The sequence below is a fragment of the Coregonus clupeaformis genome, chromosome 20, assembly GCF_020615455.1.
Source record: "Coregonus clupeaformis isolate EN_2021a chromosome 20, ASM2061545v1, whole genome shotgun sequence".
NCBI lineage: Eukaryota > Metazoa > Chordata > Actinopteri > Salmoniformes > Salmonidae > Coregonus > Coregonus clupeaformis.
This window is the reverse complement of record NC_059211.1, coordinates 60,005,240-60,028,251: the sequence shown is the minus strand read 5'-3', so window position 1 is coordinate 60,028,251 and position 23,012 is coordinate 60,005,240. Positions and strand designations below refer to the sequence as shown.

Below are 23,012 nucleotides of genomic sequence, written 5' to 3'. Positions count from 1 at the left end.
ATAATAAAATGTCGACAGGGTGTCCTGGGGGATACAGAGAGAGAGAGAGAGAGAGAGAGAGAGAGAGAGAGAGAGAGAGAGAGAGAGAGAGAGAGAGAGAGAGAGAGAGAGAGAGAGAGAGAGAGAGAGAGAGAGAGAGAGAGAGAGAGAGAGAGAGAGAGAGAGAGAGAGAGAGAGAGAGAGAGACTTCTCCCTGTGTTCCACTGTTCAGACAGCTCATGATGCTCAGTGCATCTTTACTGCTACAAGCGCATCAAACCCCGTCTGGAGGCTAGTGAGCTGATCATTTATATATTGCTGTGTCTGTATGTCAAAAGCACTCTATTATTACCTTCCATCTCTCTCTTCCTCTCTGACACTGTCTCTCTCTCGGTCTCTTTACCTCTCCCTATCTGCCTTCCACTCTTTATTAACCTCCACTCCTCCCTCTCTCCCCCAGGTGAGGCTAACGACAGAGATGTCCAGGTGGTAGAGTTGCCCATCGTGGACAGCCTGCACCCCCCGCCCCCTACCTGCCCCTGGCCATTCCCGAGGACCTGGCCCAGCGCCTCCACCCGGCTCCATGGTGACCCATCCGTCTGGTGGGTGTCTCAGTTTGTCAAGTACCTGATCCGGCCCCAGGCCTGGCTGAGAAGGAGATCCAGATACCACCGCCAAACTGGGCTTTAGGCACCCCATCATAGGGTAAGTGGACGCACTATGCATGCAAGCACACATGTACTCTGTATGTGCGTACACACACACAAACACAGACACACAAATGCTATATATTTTTGGCCCCTCTATCTATCTCTGTCTTAATGGATACACACATGCCCACACATTTCCTTATCGCTATCCCCACTGAGAGATGTAATTGAAAAGTAAAAGCAGTTATTTTCCTTTTATGTTGTGGGAGGGAGGGAGGGAGGGAGGGAGGAGGGAGGGAGGGAGGGAGGGAGGGAGGGAGAAGGTAGAGTCCTGTGAATGCTGGGTTGTCTGTCTCTTTGTAGTGAGCAGTGGGATCTCCTCTCCCCTCAGACCTTCTCAGGAAGTACCACACTGTAAGGCAGGTGTCGGCAACAGGTGTGATTTATATAGTTCCCACATATGCTGAGCACTTTGTTGGCTGCTTTTTCCTTCACTCTGTGGTCCGACACATCCCAAACCATCTCAATTTGGTTGAGGTCGAGGATTGTGGAGGCCAGGTCATCTGATGCAGCACTCCATCACTCTCCTTCTTGGTAAAATAAGCCCTTACACAGCCTCGAGGTGTGTTGGGTCATTGTCCTGTTGAAAAACAAATGATAGTCCCACTAAGCCCAAACCAGATGGGATGGCGTATACGCTGCAGAATGCTTTGGTAGCCATGCTGGTTAAGTGTGCCTTGAATTCTAAATAAATCACAGACAGTGGCACCAGCAAAGCACCCCCCACACCATAACACCTCCTCCTCCATGCTTTACCGTGGGGAACTACACATGCAGAGATCATCCATTCACCCACACCACGTCTCACAAAGACACAGTGGTTTGAACCAAAAATCTGCAATTTGGATTCCAGACCAAAGGACACATTTCCACCGGTCTAATGTCCATTGCTCGTGTTTCTTGGCCCAAGCAGGTCTCTTCTTCTTATTGGTGTCCTTTAGTAGTGGTTTATTTGTAGCAATTCAACCATGAAGGCCTGATTCACACAGTCCCCTCTGAACAGTTGATGTTGAGATGTGTCTGTTACTTGAACTCTGTGAAGCATTTATTTGGGCTGCAATTTCTGAGGCTGGTAACTCTAATGAACGTATCAGCAGAGGTAACTCTGGGTCTTCCATTCCTGTGGTGGTCTTCATGAGAGCCAGTTTCATCATAGTGCTTGATGGTTTTGCAACTGCACTTGAAGAAACTTTCGAAGTTCTTGAAATGTTCCGTATTGACTGACCTTCATGTCTTAAAGTAATGATGGACTGTCGTTTCTCTTTGCTTATTTGAGCTGTTCTTGCCATAATATGGACTTGGTATTTGACCAAATAGGGTTATCTTCTGTATACCACCCTACCTTGTCACAACACAACTGATTGGCTCAAATGCATTAAGAAGGAAATAAATTCCACAAATTAACTTTTAAGAAGGCACATCTGTTAATTGAAATGCATTCCAGGTGACTACCTCATGAAGCTGGTTGAAAGAATGCCAAGAGTGTGCAAAGCTGTCATCAAGGCAAAGGGTGGCTATTTGAAGAATCTCAAATATAAAATATATTTTGATTTGTTTAACACTTTTTTGGTTACTACATGATTCCATATGTGTTATTTCATAGTTTTGATGTCTTCACTATTATTCTACAATGTAGAAAATAGTAAAAATAAAGAAAAACCCTTGAATGAGTAGGTGTGTCTAAACGTTTGACTGGTAGTGTATGTATATATACAGTGGGGGAAAAAAGTATTTAGTCAGCCACCAATTGTGCAAGTTCTCCCACTTAAAAAGATGAGAGAGGCCTGTAATTTTCATCATAGGTACACGTCAACTATGACAGACAAAATGAGAGAAAAAAATCCAGAAAATCACATTGTAGGATTTTTAATGAATTTATTTGCAAATTATGGTGGAAAATAAGTATTTGGCCAATAACAAAAGTCATCAATACTTTGTTATATACCCTTTGTTGGCAATGACACAGGTCAAACGTTTTCTGTAAGTCTTCAAGAGGTTTTCACACACTGTTGCTGGGATTTTGGCCCATTCCTCCATGCAGATCTCCTCTAGAGCAGTGATGTTTTGGGGCTGTCGCTGGGCAACACGGACTTTCAACTCCCTCCAAAGATTTCCTATGGGATTGAGATCTGGAGACTGGCTAGGCCACTCCAGGACCTTGAAATGCTTCTTACGAAGCCACTCCTTCGTTGCCCGGGCGGTGTGTTTGGGATCATTGTCATGCTGAAAGACCCAGCCACGTTTCATCTTCAATGCCCTTGCTGATGGAAGGAGGTTTTCACTCAAAATCTCACGATACATGGCCCCATTCATTCTTTCCTTTACACGGATCAGTCGTCCTGGTCCCTTTGCAGAAAAACAGCCCCAAAGCATGATGTTTCCACCCCCATGTTTCACAGTAGGTATGGTGTTCTTTGGATGCAACTCAGCATTCTTTGTCCTCCAAACACGACCGAGTTGAGTTTTTACCAAAAAAGTTATATTTTGGTTTCATCTGACCATATGACATTCTCCCAATCCTCTTCTGGATCGTCCAAATGCACTCTAGCAAACTTCAGATGGGCCTGGACATGTACTGGCTTAAGCAGGGGGACACGTCTGGCACTGCAGGATTTGAGTCCCTGGCGGCGTAGTATGTTACTGATGGTAGGCTTTGTTACTTTGATCCCAGCTCTCTGCAGGTCATTCACTAGGTCCCCCGTGTGGTTCTAGGATTTTTGCTCACCGTTCTTGTGATCATTTTGACCCCACGGGTGAGATCTTGCGTGGAGCCCCAGATCGAGGGAGATTATCAGTGGTCTTGTATGTCTTCCATTTCCTAATAATTGCTCCCACAGTTGATTTCTTCAAACCAAGCTGCTTACCTATTGCAGATTCAGTCTTCCCAGCCTGGTGCAGGTCTACAATTGTGTTTCTGGTGTCCTTTGACAGCTCTTTGGTCTTGGCCATAGTGGAGTTTGGAGTGTGACTGTTTGAGGTTGTGGACAGGTGTCTTTTATACTGATAACAAGTTCAAACAGGTGCCATTAATACAGGTGACGGAGTGGAGGACAGAGGAGCCTCTTAAAAGAAGAAGTTACAGGTCTGTGAGAGCCAGAAATCTTGCTTGTTTGTAGGTGACCAAATACTTATTTTCCACCATAATTTGCAAATAAATTCATAAAAAATCCTACAATGTGATTTTCTGGAGAGAAAAAATCTCAATTTGTCTGTCATAGTTGACGTGTACCTATGATGAAAATTACAGGCCTCTCTCATATTTTTAAGTGGGAGAACTTGCACAATTGGTGGCTGACTAAATACTTTTTTCCACCACTGTGTATATATATATATTATTATTATTATTATTATTATTATTATTGTTGTTTTTTTGGGGGCGGTCAAAAAATATTATAAAATCACCAGGAATTCAACTAATAATAATTTAGGAAATCTGTACCCAAGTATTCCCACCAATAAAAAAAAGAGACATGTGTGATTGTATCTCAATGTAATCCAGGTATGAAATTATTGTTATTTTTCAAATAAAATCTCTTTTTGGGTTTAGTAGTGGTCAATTTGCAGTGTACAGTACAAATTATTAGAATTATGTTCCGGCCCCCTGACCATCCGCTCAGACAAAAATGTAGTTGCCTACCCCTGCTGTAATGGTTATAAGGCTATGGCTATATCCCAATATTCTGAACTGAGGGAGGCATCTAAGAGCATTGTGACCCAACCTGTGATGCCATGAGCTCTGTAGGGCCTGTAGACTGTTGATGGACTGTTGTGGAGTGAGATGCCAGTTGGAGGGGAAAGGGCTAAAGAGGCAGACTAGGAGGACTGTCAGACAATCTCCAAGGACCTGCACTGCACTTAACACTACAGCTGCACCATTGAGAGCATTTGACTGGCTGCATCACCGCTTGGTATGTCAACTGCTTGGCATCCGACCTCAAGGCGCTACTGAAGTTTGTGCGTACGGCCCAGTACATCACTGGGGCCGAGCTCGCTGCCATCCAGGACCTCTATACCAGGCGGTGTCAGAGGAAGGCCCTAAAAATTGTCAAAGACTCAAGCCACCAAGTCATAGACTGTTCTCTCTGCTACCACATGGCAAGCGGTACCAATGCACCAATTCTGGAACCAACAAGACCCTGAACAGCTTCCACCCCCAAGCCATAAGACTGCTAAATAGTTAATCAAATAGCTACCCGGACTATCTGTATTGACCCTTTTTGCTCTAACTCTTTTGACTCATCACATACGCTGCTGCTACTGTTTATTATCTATCCTGTTGCCTAATCACTTTACCCCTACCTATATGTACATACAGTATCTACCTCAATTACCTCGTACCCCTGCACATCAACTCGTACCCCATGTATATAGCCAAGTTATCGTTACTCATTGTGTATTTATTCCTTGTGTTATTATATTTTTTATTATTCTCTGCATTGTCAGTAAGCATTTCACTGTTAGTCTACACCTGTTATTTACGAAGCATGTGGCAAATACAATTTGATTTGAGAGAGAGAGAGAGAGAGGGAGAGAGAGAGAGAGTGAGCGAGAGCTGAAGAGAATCAGAGGGAGAGTGCTGCATGCTCCAGCCACTCTCCAAACAACCCACTCTGCCATCCATCACTAGAAAACACCATGACCTTCACTATAGGAGAGGAGCGCTCTGCTTCACACACACACAATCACTCACACACACACACACACCTGCAGAGACATGCGGACAGACACACATACACACACACTCCCCTAACTCAACTCCTCTGACCCATCTTCCCTATATGTCCTGTCCTGTAGGGTCCATGTGAGACGGACAGACAAGGTGGGGACAGAGGCAGCCTTCCACCCTATAGAGGAGTACATGGTGCATGTAGAGGACCACTTCCAACACCTAGCTAGACGCATGCTGGTGGACAAGAAGAGAGTCTACTTGGCCACTGACGACCCCTCACTACTACAGGAGGCCAAGGCTAAGTACGTATGCCTGGCTGTGTGTGGGTGTGTGTCTGTGTGTGTGTGTGTGTGTGTGTGTGTGTGTGTGTGTGTGTGTGTGTGTGTGTGTGTGTGTGTGTGTACGTGCCACTGGCAGTGTGGGTGTGTGTGTCTGCAAGAATGTCTTGTGGTATTATGGATCTGTTTGTGTGACGAGAAGCTGTATTTGATGTGTGCCAAAGTACTAAGAATACAAGAATGAATGCCGTATGCACGTTGATATCTGTATTATCCTTTAGCTCTCTGACTGCCTCTGTCTCTGTGTGTGTCTCAGGTACCCAGACTATGAGTTCATCAGTGATAACTCCATCTCGTGGTCTGCGGGGCTCCATAACCGCTACACAGAGAACTCTCTGAGAGGAGTCATCCTGGATATTCACTTCCTATCCCAGACCAACTTCCTGGTCTGCACCTTCTCCTCACAGGTGACCTTTCACCTCCTACCTTACCTACTCCTCTTCTTCCTCCTCCTCTTTCTCCTTCTTCCTCCTCTTTCTCCTTCTTCAAGGTCAAAGCCTTGCTCAACCTTTTTAGCTTTTCATCCAAACCTTTACTTTGGGAACGCCCATACAATAATAATACCTAAGTAATAAGCCATTGAATGCTACTGTACCATAACTAGTGCCTTTTCCTGGTCAGGTCACAAGGTCCTAACCATAACCACCACCATAGAACCAGGCCGCGGGGCCAGACGGATTACCAGGAAGTGTACTCAGAGCAAGTGTCTTCACTGACATTTTCAACCTCTCCCTGACCGAGTCTGTAATACCTACATGTTTCAAGCAGACTGCCGTAGTCCCTGTGCACAAGAAAGCGAAGGTAACCTGCCTAAATGACTACCGCCCCGTAGCACTCACGTCGGTAGCCATGAAGTGCTTTGAAAGACTGGTCATGGCTCACATCAACACCATCATCCCGGAAACCCTAGACCCACTCCAATTCACATACCGCCCCAAAAGATCCACAGATGACGCGATCTCAACCGCACTCCACACTGCCCTTTCCCACCTGGACAAAAGGAACACCTATGTGAGAATGCTGTTCATTGACTACAGCCCAGCGGTCAACACCAAAGTGCCCTCAAAGCTCATCACTAAACTAAGGATCCTGGGACTAAACACCTCCCTCTGCAACTGGATCCTGGACTTCCTGACGGGCTGCCCCCAGGTGGTAAGGTTAGGCAACAACACATCTGCCACGCTGATCCTCAACACAGGGGCCCCTTAGAGGTGCGTGCTTAGTCCCATCCTGTACTCCCTGTTCACCCACAGCTGCGTGGCCAAGCACAACTCCAACACCATCATTAAGTTTGCTGACTACACAACAGTGGTAGGCCTGATCACCGACAACGATGAGACAGCCTATAAGGAGGATGTCAGAGACCTGGCGGTGTGGTGCCAGGACAACAACCTCTCCCTCAACGTGAGAAAGAGAAAGGAGATGATCGTGGACTACAGGAAAAGGAGGGCCGAACACGCCCCCATTCACATCGAAGGGGCTGTAGTGGAGCGGGTCGAGAGTTTCAAGTTCCTTGGTGTCCACATCACCAAGAAACTATCATGGTCCAAACACACTGTGATGTCACGAGAGGCTACACAGCTTTCAGCGGGATTGCTCAAGTAGTGCAAGGAGACCAGGTTCAATCAAAACAAGGATTTTATTAAAGGTCTTGGGAAACTAACGAAAGTATAACACAATTCTGTTCTCTGGTGGCTCTTTAAGGGTTAACAGTTCAGGGATGTCTCTTCCACATCCAAAATCATAACTCTCCCTCGCTCAAATAACTTTTCCCCAGTCTTACTGTATTCCACGTTGCAGCTAGTGGCCAACCCAGCAAAACGTCCTTCCAAATGTCCCACACGTATTTCCACAGGTGCATATATCCAAAGGTGAGTATTTCCCAAAGGTAAGTATCTCCAAATCCTTATATTCCTCATGGAAGTGGACGTGCAGCACTCTTGTCCTCCAGAGAGCCCAGCTTGGAGACTGTGTCTCTTCCCTTCCCCAAACCTTCAGCTCATCAGCTCCTCATTTGGTTCAGCTGCGTGGGAAGATTGGCCATAGAGGGTTGAGTTCCCGACCATACCAGCAGATGGAGCCATAGCTGTCTGGGTTTGCAGCCACCTCAGGGGGATGTAACGTCCCTCCAGGACACAGCCTCTCGTGACATCACATCCCCCTCCTCGGGACCGACGTCCTCGTCAGGGGTAAAGGCAGCGAAGAAGGCATCACGCCGGGAGAGGGCGTCCGCATTGCCGTGGTGCTTGCCAGCCCTCGGCTTTTTCCAACTCCATCCGGTGAGTTGGTGCTGTGTTGTGCAGTGCCGGTCTCTGGGGTCTCTCCTTGAGTTTCTTACTGAACGCATCAGCCTTGGTTTTAGCAGAGTTTAGCTTCTGTTGAGCAGCTTTCGTTCCTTCTCTCTCTCTGCCTCCGCATTCTTCATCTTGTTCTCCAACACCTTGTACTTCTCCTCTGCCTTCTTCTGGACCTCCTTACTACTGCGCAGGGTCTCCTCACACTCCTCGATGGTCCTGCGCAGCCTCTCCAGCTCCTCCTGTTGCTTATGGAAGGAGCTCTGTTGGAGTTTAGCCTGGAGGATATCTAACTCTTCTGTCTTCATGTCTAACTGTTGCTTTAACAAACGATACCTCTCAGCGGTCCCCTTCCAGACCAGACAGTTCTTTGTCCAGATTCTGTAGCTCCGTCTCTGTGTCGGTCTGGGCACCTGCCATCCCTAGCAGAGCCCGGGCGGGAGTGAGTAACTCGGAGGATTGCACCGGAGCCTTCCCAGGATGAGTCTTGCCTCTCCGTTTCAGGTACTCGGGTTATCCTCTCCTGAGACTCTCTCCAGAGTGGGTAAAAGGCTGGGCAGTCTCGGTCCAATTAGGACAGGGACGGGGGAGGGAATCAACCACCCCCGCCGTCGTGTGTATGGTTCCCCGTGTGCTGGTCATTGTAAGTTCAGTAATGGGGTATTCTCTGGTGTCCCCATGGACACAGGAAACTGGGAGGACTTTCCCGGGGTCAGACACGTTGGGCCCACCAAATCCCATACGCACCAGGGTGGCCCGGCTACCAGAATCCAGTAAGGCCTCTACATCATGGTGATTCACAGTTACCCGGGCAGGTGGGGGGGTCGATCTGGGCCGCCATCTACGACTCCCAAGAGCGAGGCAAAACGGTGTGTGGGTGCTGAGCTGGAGGACTCCGCAGTGGGCATAGGTTCATCGGCTGGTTTCCCACACTGCCAGGAGATATGTCCCATCTCCCCACACCGGTAACACTGTCGAGTTTCCCCCTCCTGGTGTACTCTTCTTGGACCCGTCTGGTTTCTGGCTCCCCCCTGGAGCCGGGATAAGTCCTGGCGTGGCTGGGTTCGAACCTTGGGGGTCCTTTGGACGGGTTCTTCCCATTTGTGGTGGGGCCGCACTCCTGGGGTCTTTTCGGGAAGCATTCAGCATCTCCGCTGTGGCCTGGTACTTTTCCACAGCTTCCACGGTCAGATCAGCCGTGGTCAAGGCCTGTTGACTGATGAACCGTTTTGCCTCATAAGGCAGGGCGCGTAGGTAACGATCCACCACAACGGCCTCCACCACCGCCGCTGCTGTATTCCTCTGCGGATCCAGCCATTTCCTTGCGATTCGGACAAGTTCATGCATCTGCGCCCGAGGAGGTTGGTCTGGTTGGAAGGTCCAACTGTGAAAGCGCTGGGCCATACCAAACTTTGTGAGTCCATATCTGCTGAGGATCTCAGACTTCAGGGCATCATAGTCAGTAACCTGGTCAGGGCCCAGGTCCCGGACAGCATTCAGCGATTCCCCGGTTAGAAAGGGGGCTAACAGACCAACCCACTGTTGCTTGGGCCAGGGCTTCCCTAGTGGCCGTGGCCTCAAATGCATGCAGGTATGCCTCAATGTCATCGGTAGCTCCCATCTTAGATATAAAGTCACTTGCCTTTATTGGGCGGGTATTTTGGACCACCCTCTGTCTCTGCAACTGCAATTCCTCTGCCTTCAGAAGGTTGGCTTTCTTTTGCTCCTCCAAGAGAGCCACGGTTGCTTGCATCTGGGCTTGCTGGCCAGCAACAAGGGCTTTCAATATGTCCTCCATTTCAGTCGGGCGGGGAGCCTACGGCCAACTTGGAAAACTGGGTGATCAAACCTTCGGTATCCTCCTCTGACATGCACTATTAACGCTTGAGCGTGCCCGTATTCTCCACCATCTGTGATGTCACGAGAGGCTACACAGCTTTCAGCGGGATTGCTCAAGTAGTGCAAGGAGACCAGGTTCAATCAAAACAAGGATTTTATTAAAGCTCTTGGGAAACTAACGAAAGTATAACACAATTCTGTTCTCTGGTGGCTCTTTAAGGGTTAACAGTTCAGGGATGTCTCTTCCACATCCAAAATCATAACTCTCCCTCGCTCAAATAACTTTTCCCCAGTCTTACTGTATTCCACGTTGCAGCTAGTGGCCAACCCAGCAAAACGTCCTTCCAAATGTCCCACACGTATTTCCACAGGTGCATATATCCAAAGGTGAGTATTTCCCAAAGGTAAGTATCTCCAAATCCTTATATTCCTCATGGAAGTGGACGTGCAGCACTCTTGTCCTCCAGAGAGCCCAGCTTGGAGACTGTGTCTCTTCCCTTCCCAAACCTTCAGCTCATCAGCTCCTCATTTGGTTCAGCTGCGTGGGAAGATTGGCCATAGAGGGGTGGAGTTCCCGACCATACCAGCAGATGGAGCCATAGCTGTCTGGGTTTGCAGCCACCTCAGGGGGATGTAACGTCCCTCCAGGACACAGCCTCTCGTGACATCACAACACCAAGACAGTTGTGAAGAGGGCATGACAACACCTTTCCCCCTCAGGAGACTAAAAAGATTTAGCATGGGTCCCCAGATCCTCAAAAAGTTATACAGCTGCACCATCGAGCATCCTGACCGGTTGCATAACCGCCTGGTATGACAACTGCTCGGCATCCAACCGTAAGGCGCTACAGAGTGTAGTGCGTACGGCCCAGTACATCACTGGGGCCAAGCTTCCTGCCATCCAGGACCTATATACTAGGCAGTGTCAAAGGAAGGCCCAAAGAATTGTCAAAGACTCCAGTCACCCAAGTAATAGACTGTTCTCTCTGCTACTGCACGGCAAGCGGTACCGGAGCACCAAGTCTAGGTCCAAAAGGCTCCTTACCAGCTTCTACCACCAAGCCATAAGACTGCTGAACAATTAATTAAATGGCCACCTGGACTATTTACATTGACCCCCTTTTTTTTTACACTGCTGCTACTTGCTGTTTATTATCTATACATAGTCACTTTACCCTTACCTACATGTACAAATTACCTCGACTAACCTTTAGCCCCGCACATTGACTCGGAACCGGTACCCCCTGTATATAGCCTCGGTATTGTGTTACTTTTTTTATTTTATTTTTAACTCTATTTTTTTAACTGCATTGTTGGTTAAGGGCTTTTCACATTAAGGTCTACAACTGTTGTATTCGGCGCATGTGACAAATAACATTTGATTTGATAAAATTGTCTGCTAAATGGTATATATTATTATTATTATTATTATTATTAGCCTTAATTCATCAGTGCATGGACTTTACTCTATACTCAAACCGGTGCACCTGGCACCTACTACCATACCCCGTTCAAAGGCACTTAAATATTTTGTCTTGCCCATTCACCCGCTGAATGGCACATATACAGTCGTGGTCAAATGTTTTGAGAATGACACCAATATTACTTTTCACAAAGTCTGCTGCCTCAAATTTTATGATGGCAATTTGCATATACTCCAGAATGTTATGAAGAGTGATCAGATGAATTGCAATTAATTGCAAAGTCCCTCTTTGCCATGAAAATGAACTTAATCCCCCCAAAAAACATTTCCACTGCATTTCAGCCCTGACACAAAAGGACCAGCTGCCATCATGTCAGTGATTCTCTCATTAACACAGGTGAGAGTGTTGACGAGGACAAGGCTGGAGATCACTCTGTCATGCTGATTGAGTTAGAATAACAGACTGGAAGCTTTAAAAGGAGGGTGGTGCTTGAAATCATTGTTCTTCCTCTGTTAACCATGGTTACCTGCTAAGAAACACGTGCCGTCATCCTTGCTTTGTACAAAAACGGCTTCACAGGCAAGGATACTGCTGCTAGTAAGATTGCACCTAAATCAACCATTTATCGGATCATCAAGAACTTCAAGGAGAGAGGTTAAATTGTTGTGAAGAAGGCTTCAGGGCGCCCAAGAAAGTCCAGCAAGCGCCAGGACCGTCTCCTAAAGTTGATTCAGCTGCGGGATCGGGGCACCACCAGTGCAGAGCTTGCTCAGGAATGGCAGCAGGCAGGTGTGAGTGCATCTGCACGCACAGTGAGGCAAATACTTTTGGAGGATGGCCTGGTGTCAAGAAGGGCAGCGAGGAAGCCACTTCTCTCCAGGAAAAACATCAGGGACAGACTGATATTCTGCACAAGATACAGGGATTGGACTGCTGAGGACTGGGGTAAAGTCATTTTCTCTGATGAATCCCCTTTCCGATTGTTTGGGGCATCCGGAAAAAAGCTTGTCCGGTGAAGACAACGTGAGCGCTACCATCAGTCCTGTGTCATGCCAACAGTAAAGCATCCTGAGACCATTCATGTGTGGGGTTGCTTCTCAGCGAAGGGAGTGGGCTCACTCACAATTTTGCCTAAGAACACAGCCATGAATAAAGAATGGTACCAACACATCCTCCGAGAGCAACTTCTCCCAACCATCCAAGAACAGTTTGGTGACGAACAATGCCTTTTCCAGCATGATGGAGCACCTTGCCATAAGGCAAAAGTGATAATAAGTGGCTCGGGGAACAAAACATCGGAATTTTGGGTCCATGGCCAGGAAACTCCCCAGACCTTAATCCCATTGAGAATTTGTGGTCAATCCTCAAGAGCCGGGTGGACAAACAAAAAAAAACTAATTCTGACAAACTCCAAGCATTGATTATGCAAGAATGGGGTGCCATCAGTCAGTATGTGGCCCAGAAGTTAATTGACAGCATGCCAGGGCGGATTGCAGAGGTCTTGAAAAAGAAGGGTCAACACTGCAAATATTGACTCTTTGCATAAACTGAATGTAATTGTCAATAAAAGCGTTTGACACTTATAGAATGCTTGTAATTATACTTCAGTATACCATAGTAACATCTGACAAAAATATCTAAAAACACTGAAGCAGCAAACTTTGTGAAGACCAATACTTGTGTCATTCTCAAAACTTTTGACCACAACTGTACACATTTCATGTCTCAAGGCTTAAGAAATCTTCTTTAACCGGTCTCCTCCCCTTCATCTACACTGATTTGAAGTGGATTTAACAGGTGACCTCAATAAGGGATCATAGCTTTCGCCTGGATTCACCTGGTCAGTCTATGTCATGGAAAGAGCAGGTGGTCCTAATGTTTTGTACACTCAGTGTGTGTGTGTATATATATATATATATATATATATATATATATATATATATATATATATATATATATATTAGCCTCTGTGTTTCATTTCTCATGCAGTCCTGTGTGTTGTGTTGTGTTCCTGCTCCAGGTGTGTCGTGTGGCCTATGAGATCATGCAGACCCTCCACCCTGACGCCTCATCCCACTTCCACTCCCTGGATGACATCTACTACTTTGGGGGCCAGAACGCCCACAACCAGCTAGCTGTGTACGCCCATCAGCCCCGGAGCTCCGACGACATCCCCTTAGAGCCCGGCGACCTGATCGGGGTGGCGGGGAACCACTGGGACGGCAACTCCAAGGGCATCAACCGCAAGACGGGCCGCACCGGCCTCTACCCATCCTACAAGGTGAAGGAGAAGATCGAGACTATAAAGTATCCTACATACCCCGAGGCAGATAAGATGCTGAATCAGTAGAGATTGACTGAGATACATACTGCTGCACAGACAGACACTGCTAACATATGAGAGAAAACTAGGACCCTCAGCCCGAGACGGGATGAAGGGGAAAGCACTTTGAATGAGTGTGGGTCTTGGTCGGTGGAAGTGTGTGTGAGTATGAGTGCGTGTGTGTGCACGTTTGTGAATGCGACATGCATGTGTGAATGCGACCTGGAGTATCTACAGGGTATCTGACGTACTCCTCACCAACCTGACCCTCTGGGACTAGGACCCTCCAGTGACTCCCTCCGTCAGGGTGGTAAATAAAAGACTACAGTGAGCAAAGGAACGAAAGAAAAAACAAAAATAAGGAATAAACAAAGGATAGCACTCCAGTGGAATGATGAAGGGATCGCCCAATCAGAGCTCTTTATTTAAATAATAGTTGAAATAACTGAGAAACCTCAGAATGATGACTGAAAAAAAAGAACTACAAAGATAACTAATTGTGAACTATAAGAGCCAACAAATAAACTCTTGACTTTCTCCTCTCCTCCTGTGCTGTTCTCTTCTCTTCTTGTGGACATTGGTTGTAACCAATTGTTTTCTTCCTTCTTTCCTTCCTGCCTCTGCTTCCTCTCCTCCTTTCACTCCTTTTCTTCACTCACTCCATTTCAACTGACGCCAACTCATGCATTTTTTCTGGCCCACCTGCTATTAATTTTTCACCGCCATATTGTGCTTTTGGATAACTGATTTTAATGTTTTTAGTTGTTGTCGTTGGTGTGTGTGAGAGTGTGCGTGTGTGTGAGCTTTCGAGCCTGTGTGTGTGGTGTGTGTGAGTCCAAATATGGTGCCTACTAAGGAAAATGGCTTCTATACTTCTTCTCTCCAAGTGTCTCTGTTTTTGTTAGTGACGTCAGAGCCATAAGGACCCAGGCCTTGCCATGCAGATACTGCACGTGTAGAATACTACATACTGTACATAATAGAGAACTCTATATGCAGAATACTGTATGTGCAGAATACCACATTCAGAATACTGTATATACAGAATGCTACATGCATAATAGAGAACTGTATATGCAGAATACTGCATTCAGGATACTGCATATGCAGAATACTACATGCAGAAAACTGTATATGCAGAATACCACATTCAGAATACTGTATATACAGAATGCTACATGCATAATAGAGAACTGTATATGCAGAATACTGTATATGCAGAATACTACATGCAGAAGACTATATATGCAGAATACTGTATATGCAGAATGCTACATGCAGAATACTGTACAAACAGAATACTGTACACTCCAGTCCAGACTCACTTAACTGTGTCTTACTCATTTTCTGTCGTTAATGTCCTTTTTAAAATGTTATTTTAATGTTATTGAATTTGAAAGGAAAATGAAAAATGAAAAGTGACAACTACATTTTAAACAATTACAAACAACGATTATTTACGAATGATAATGATAAAATTGATGAAGATGATGATTATGAAGTTATTGTCCACCATGAAGAAATGTTCATATTTTAAGTTTCTGAGCATTGTCTTTGATAAAGGCAGATCAAATAAAGTGATTGGCTCAACTTGTTTGTGTTTCTGTGTATGTTCCCACAGTCCGCTCAAATGCTTTGTTGTTCAGAGTAGGGTAAGTGTACCTATTAAGCCCACCAAAATCTAAGTTTAGACATTTCTAACAGATACTGCCCTAATAATTTTAACAATCAATTTTAATTCATTTCCAAATGTTTAAAACTTACAAACGGACATTTCTTATGTAAAATGTGATTATATTAATCTCCCCTAAAGTTATTCAAATAAACTGATCGTTACTATTCATAATGACAGTAGCACTCATAACAGCGGTGTGGTCCAATCGTATCCACAGAGATCAATGTGGACTTAGGCTTTTGTTCTTGCCGACCAGTACACACCTGATTCAACTAATCAACTAATCATAGACTTCAATCAAGACATGATTAGTTGAATCAGGTGTGTTATTGCTTGGTTAGAACACAAACCTGTACCCACACTGGCCCTCTGGATAAGAAGCCATGCAACAAATTCCATAACACACACAACTTCGAATAAATTATCTGAAAGCTGATTCACATTTGCTGTACTGCTATTCTTGTTAATTAGTTCAACTATCTGAAGACAGATTCAAATATCCCTCTCTACTGTATATTAAAAAAGTACAGGTGGTGGACCAAAAAACTGAATCACCTGGATGAATGAAAGACAACAATATCACAATGCCCCCACCCAAAAGTGCATGAGTAGTCGCCCAATAGTCATCTTCTTGTCCCTTGTTTATTTGCATTTTTATCCACCACTTGTAGGTTTTCTATCCCAGATATCCCTCAACCCTGATCTTACAGTATTCTTCTCTCTCTGCATCAACGACTACCTGTCCACTCCAAACGTCTTGGAGAGAGTACAGAGGTTTCTAATTGTTCCTAATTTTCTTCTAATCTTGGTAAAGGCACCATGGCTAGATGCATAATATGCCTAGCTGTAGTTTTTGTGTGTTTTAATCAACTTAATCTGAACAACAAAACATTTATGCTCATGTTCATTGAATATTAGGGATATCAACACACTATCCCCATGTGTTTCTATGTAAACCGGGTTTAATTGGAACAAATCAAATCAAATTGTATTTGTCACATGCGCCGAATACAACAGGTGTAGACCTTACCGTGAAATGCTTACTTACAAGCCCTTAACCAACAATGCAGTTTTAAGAAAATAGAGTTAAGAAATGATTTACTAAATAAACTAAAGTAAAAAATAAAATAACAATAATGAGGCTATATGCATGGGGCTACCGGTACCGAGTCAATGTGCGGGGGTACAAGTTAGTCGAGGTGATTTGTACATGTAGGTAGGGGTAAAGTGACTATGCATAGATAATAAACAGCAGTGATTTATGGTGAAAAATACTGAATAGCAAAGTCTACCCATAAAATATTTGGAAACCAAAGGTTTGCGGTATAAATAGACACTATAGACTACAATATTATTCAAAGTTAGTATTGATCATACATTCTGTATAGAGAAAGTGTTTTTTGTGCGTTAAGCCCACCTGAGATAAATGTAAAATTTACACAAAAATCGCATCTATGTATAACAATGCAAGGTTCATTTAACAGTAAAATAAGACAAAATGCATTTAAAAATGTAAGCTGTGAATGCCTTAAATCTATTATCTTGTTGTAGTTCACCGAGTTATATTGCTACTGTGAGACTGTGACATGCAGGCACGACTGCTAGCATGAAAACCCCATATTTTCAATTGGCAAGAAAGGGTAATGAATTCTCATGAAATATGCTATTGTGCATATATCATCAGCACATTAATCTCTTAATTTTAGATAAATTATGATCACTTATCTGAGAAGGTACGAAAAATATCTGAAAAATGTGTTTATCTGAGGGTAGCCTCAACACCATCAAAGTTTTTTTTTGCAGCTTTGAAACTGGGCCCTAGTGGGAATTTACACATAATTGTAAATAACTTAAAGGGAAATTGCACAATTTTTCATCTTCATATTCATCATATCCAGCACCAACCCCAACATCAACAAATGTGAAAATGGCGCGTCTCTATGTTTTGTAGCAAAAAAGATTGAGGAAGTTAAGTGTTTCCAATTACATCATCAACCAATTAGTAGGCAATTACTAAGCAATTAGTAGGCAATGCCTACTCATAATTGGTTAAAATCACATGATGCACACCAATGATGTAATTGGAAACACTTATCTTCCTCAATCTTTTTTACTACAAAACATAGAAACTTGTCATTTTCACATGTTGATGTTAGTGTGGTGCTGGAGATGACGAATAATAACAAAACATCTCATTGGTTTAGAATAAAAAATAAGTTATTGATACAGTGCCTTCAGTAGGTATTCATACCCCTTGACTTATTCCACATTTTGTTGTGTTACAGCCTGAATTAAAAATTGATTTAAAATAATAACAATCTCACCCATCTACACACAATACCCCATAATGACAAAGTGAAAACACATTTTTAGAAATGTTTGCACATTTTTATTATTTACCCACTTTTTTGTAGTATCCAATTGGTAGTTACAGTCTTGTCACATCGCTGCAACTCCCGTACGGACACGGGAGAGGCGAAGGTCGAGAGTTGTGCGTCCTCCGAAACACAACCCAACCTAGCCGCACTGCTTCTTGACACAGTGCCCGCGTAACCCAGAAGCCAGCTGCACCAATGTGCCAGAGGAAACACCGTACACCTGGCGACTGAGTCAGTGTGCACTGCGCCCGGTCTGCCACAGGAGTCACTAGTGCGCGACGGGACAAGAACATCCCTGCCGGCCAAACCCTCCCCTACCCTGGGCCAATTGTACGCCACCCCATGGGTCTCCCGGTCGCGGCCGGCTGCAACAGAGCCTGGAATCGAACCAGGATCTCTAGTGGCACAGCTAGCACTGCGATGCAGTGCCTTAGACCACTGTGCCACTCAGGAGGCCCATGTTTGCACATTTAGAGTTGTGTCAGTTGGCTGGATGTCCTTTGGGTGGTGGACCGTTCTTGATACACACAGGAAACTGTTGAGCATGGAAAACCCAGCAGCGTTACAGTTCTTGACACAAACCAGTGAGCCTGGCACCTACTACCATACCCCATTCAAAGCCACTTACATTTTGTGTCTTGGCCATTCACCCGCTGAATGGCACACATACACAATCCATGTCTCAATTGTCTCAAGGCTTAAAAATCCTTATTTAACCTGTCTCCTCCCCTTCATCTACAGTGATTGAAGTGGATTTAACAAGTGACATCAATAAGGGATCATAGCTTTTACCTGGATTCACCTGGTCAGTCTATGTCATGGAAAGAGCAGGTATTCTTAATGTTTTGTATACTTAGTGTATTTTAGAATCACCTTTAGCAGCGAATACAGCTGTGAGTCTTTCTGGGTAAGTCTCTAAGAGCTTTGCACACTTGGATTGTACAATATTTGCACATTATTCTTTAAAATTCTTCAAGCTCTGTCAAGTTGTCATTTCTGACAAATATAACGCTTTGTATTCAGGACATTAAGTTAATTTCTTTGACACATTCTTTGCAGTTTTACTTTAATGCATTATTGCAAAGAGGATGCATTTTTTGGAATATTTGAATTCTGTACAGACTTCCTTCTTTTCACTCTGTCATTTAGGTTAGTATTGTGGAGTAACTACAATGTTGTTGATCCATCCTCAGTTTTCTCCTATCACAGCTATTAAACTCTGTAACTGTTTTAAAGTCACCATTGGCCTCGTGAAATCCCTGAGCAGTTTCCTTCCTCTCCGGCAACTGAGTTAGGAAGGACACCTGTATCTTTGTAGAGACTGAGTGTATTGATACACCACCCAAAGTGTAATTAATAACTTCACCATGCTCAAAGGGATATTCAATGTCTGCTTTTTTATTTTTACCCATCTACCAATAGGTGCCCTTCTTTGCGAGGCATTGGAAAAACTCCCTGGTCTTTGTGGTTGAATCTGTGTTTGAAATTCACTGCTCGACTGAAGGGCCTTGCAGATGATTGTATGGGGTACAGAGATGAGGTAGCCATTCAAAAATTATGTTAAACACTATTATTGCACACAGAGTCCATGCAACTTATTATGTGACTTGTTAAGCACATATTTTCTCCTGAACTTATTTATGCTTGCCATAACAAAGGGGTTGAATACTATTGACTCAAGACAGTTTATCTTTTCATTTTTAATTAATTTGTAAAATGTCTAAAAACATAATTCCTCTTTTACATTATGGGGTATTGTGTGTTTAATTTAATCCATTTTAAATTAGGCTGCAACACAACAAAATGTGGAAAAAGTCAAAGGGTGTGAATACTTTCTGAAGGCACTGTATAACAACCAGATGAATTAGTTGAATCCTTAAACAGCAGAAAATGTTAGTTTTTTATTTTCTATTTGAATCCAGAGATGGAAGTAGGCTTAATGGGTACGCTTACCCTAGTTGAACGCACTTACACATTCTACCTCCTTGATAATTGCTACCACATTTGTTGTGTTTACTATAAGAACAACACCCTGTGTTATTCAAATACATTTTAAAGTGTCATTACCAACTGTACTTTGAGCTGCACTGTCTGTCAAACTGCATTTGTACAGGTTATTGGTGAGCATATGAAGCTTTGTGTGAGGGGTACTTTGTCTGTGTACGCGTGTATCCAGACAGCGAGAGAGAAAAAGTGAGAGAGCGAAAGAGAGAGAGGTAATCGTTGCTCTTTTCTGTCAACAAGTAAAAGCAAATGAGGTCATCAGTGAGAGACCCCAAATTACTCATCAAAGGAAGAGGTGGCTCTTTGTGTGTATGTGTGTGTGTCTCTATCTCTCTTCCTCCCCTCCCCATATAGCCGTTTACAGAGAAAAAGCTTATCTTCTTTTTTAGAGAAAAGTGTAATTTCCCACCCAGGGGCCACGCAAAGGCCACTTTAATTAAACCACAGAGAGATGCGGTGATGTGGTGGCGGAGGGAGAGTCTTAAACTCTCATTTAAAGAGTCTCTTCGCTCAATTATTTTGCTAATTAGCCGCCACTGAGCTGCTTTCTCTCACAGACAGAAGGGAGAAACAGTCATTTTGGCATTCATTCTCTTCTTGATTAATGAAATTACAGTTGAAGTCGGAAGTTTACATACACCTTAGCCAAATACATTTAAACTCAGTTTTTCACAATTCCTGACATTTAATCATAGTAAAAATTCCCTGTATTAGGTCAGTTAGGATCACCACATTATTTTAAGAATGTGAAATGTCAGAATAATAGTAGAGAGAATGATTTATTTCAGCTTTTATTTCTTTCATCACATTCCCAGTGGGTCAGAAGTTTACATACACTCAATTAGTATTTGGTAGCATTGCCTTTAAATTGTTTAACTTGGGTCAAACGTTTTGGGTAGCCTTCCACAAGCTTCCCACAATAAATTGGGTGAATGTTGGCCCATTCCTCCTGACAGAGCTGGTGTAACTGAGTCAGGTTTGTAGGCCTCCTTGCTCGCACACGATTTTTCAGTTCTGCCCACACATTTTCTATAGGATTGAGGTCAGGGCTTTGTGATGGCCACTCCAATACCTTGACTTTGTTGTCCTTAAGCCATTTTGGCACAACTTTGGAAGTATGCTTGGGGTCATTGTCCATTTGGAAGACCCATTTGCGACCAAGCTTTAACTTCCTGACTGATGTCTTGAGATGTTGCTTCAATATATCCACATAATTTTCCTTCCTCATGATGCCATCTATTATGTGAAGTGCACCAGTCCCTCCTGCAGCAAAGCACCCCTACAGCACCCCCGTGCTTCACAGTTGAGATGGTGTTCTTCGGCTTGCAAGCTACCCCCTTTTTTCCTCCAAACATAACGATGGTCATTATGGCCAAACAGTTCTATTTTTGTTTCATCATAGCAGAGGACATTTCACCAAAAAGTACGATCTTTGTCCCCATGTGCAGTTGCAAACCGTAGTCTGGCTTTTTTATGGCGGTTTTGGAGCAGTGGCTTCTTCCTTGCTGAGCTGTCTTTCAGGTTATGTCGATATAGGACTCGTTTTACTGTGGATATAGATATTTTTGTACCTGTTTCCTCCAGCATATTCACAAGGTCCTTTGCTGTTGTTCTGGGATTGATTTGCACTTTTCACACCAAAGTACATTCATCTCTAGGAGACAGAACGCGTCTCCTTCCTGAGCGGTATGACGGCTGCGTGGTCCCATGGTGTTTATACTTGCGTACTATTGTTTGTACAGATGAACGTGGTACCTTCGGGCATTTGGAAATTGCTCCCAAGGATTAACCAGACTTGCGGAGGTCCCCCAAAATAATTCTGAGGTCTTAGCTGATTTCTTTTGATTTTCCCATGATGTCATGCAAAGAGGCACTGAGTTTGAAGGTAGGCCTTGAAATACATCCACAGGTACATCTCCAATTGACTCAAATTATGTCAATTAGCCTATCAGAAGCTTCTAAAGCCATGACATCATTTTCTGGAATTTTCCAAGCTGTTTAAAGGCACGGTGTCACGATCGTCATAAGAAGCGGACCAAGGCGCAGCGTGATAGGCGTACATCTTTTAATGAGTACTTAATACATGAACAACAAAACAACAAAACGATACGTGAAGTCAAAAGGTTCACCAACACAAACCTATACAGAACAAGATCCCACAAATGACAAGTGCAAAACAGGCTGCCTAAGTATGGGTCCCAATCAGAGACAATGAGAATCAGCTGCCTCTGATTGGGAACCACCCTGGCCAACATAGAAAACAACGATCTAGAACAGAAACCTAGAACACTAAACATAGAAACTCACACCCTGGCTCAACATTAAAGAGTCCCCAGAGCCAGGGCATGACACACAGTCAACTTAGTATATGTAAACTTCTGACCCACTGGAATTGTGATACAGTGAATTATAAGTGAAATAATCTGTCTATAAACAATTGTTGGAAAAATTACTTGTGTCATGCACAAAGTAGATGTCCTAACCGACTTGCCAAAACTATAGTTTGTTAACAAGAAATGTGTGGAGTGGTTGAAAAACGAGTCTTAATGACTCCAACCTAAGTGTATGTAAACTTCTGACTTCAACTGTATATTTTTTCTTCTCTGTTTCGTTCAGTGATAAACTTGTGTTTGTTTCAGAGAACTATAACACCAATGTCAATTAGATTTTTGGCCACACTGGCTCCTGCTATGTCCTCTCTGTCTGAAGTCTGCCCACAGACCTACAGTATCTATCTCACACAGCAGATAGTTTGACCAGGGTGATTCCAATTGGAGATCTATATTCCTTCTAAATGAACTGTAGGCAATCATATTATGTGAGGCTGATGCAATTTATCCATCGTAGTAGCAATATGACTCCGATGTACAGGTGTGCAGTTACATGCACCACCAAGGGCATTTGTAGTTGGAATATGAAACCTTTGTCACCGACATCACTGGCCTGTCACTCCATTGGCATCCATTGGCGTTTATTCATGAGTGCCAAGGGAAGCCAGGTTTCCTCAAAAAGTTACTAAGAAAAAAATTGAATAAACATCAAATAATTTACCTTTCGTCTCTCTGTGTTTAATCATTCTCCTTCAATTCACAAGAAAAACGAGTCTTAATGACTCCAACCTAAGTGTATGTAAACTTCTGACTTCAACTGTATATTTTTTCTTCTCTGTTTCGTTCAGTGATAAACTTGTGTTTGTTTCAGAGAACTATAACACCAATGTCAATTAGATTTTTGGCCACACTGGCTCCTGCTATGTCCTCTCTGTCTGAAGTCTGCCCACAGACCTACAGTATCTATCTCACACAGCAGATAGTTTGACCAGGGTGATTCCAATTGGAGATCTATATTCCTTCTAAATGAACTGTAGGCAATCATATTA

General features: G+C 44.0%; 1 pseudogene; it reads left to right on the top strand.

Annotated features, from left to right (window-relative positions):
- LOC123481041 overlaps positions 1–15,166 on the top strand; it is a 16,862-nt pseudogene extending 1,696 nt beyond the window's left edge.
- Positions 15,167–23,012: the final 7,846 nt, after the last annotated feature.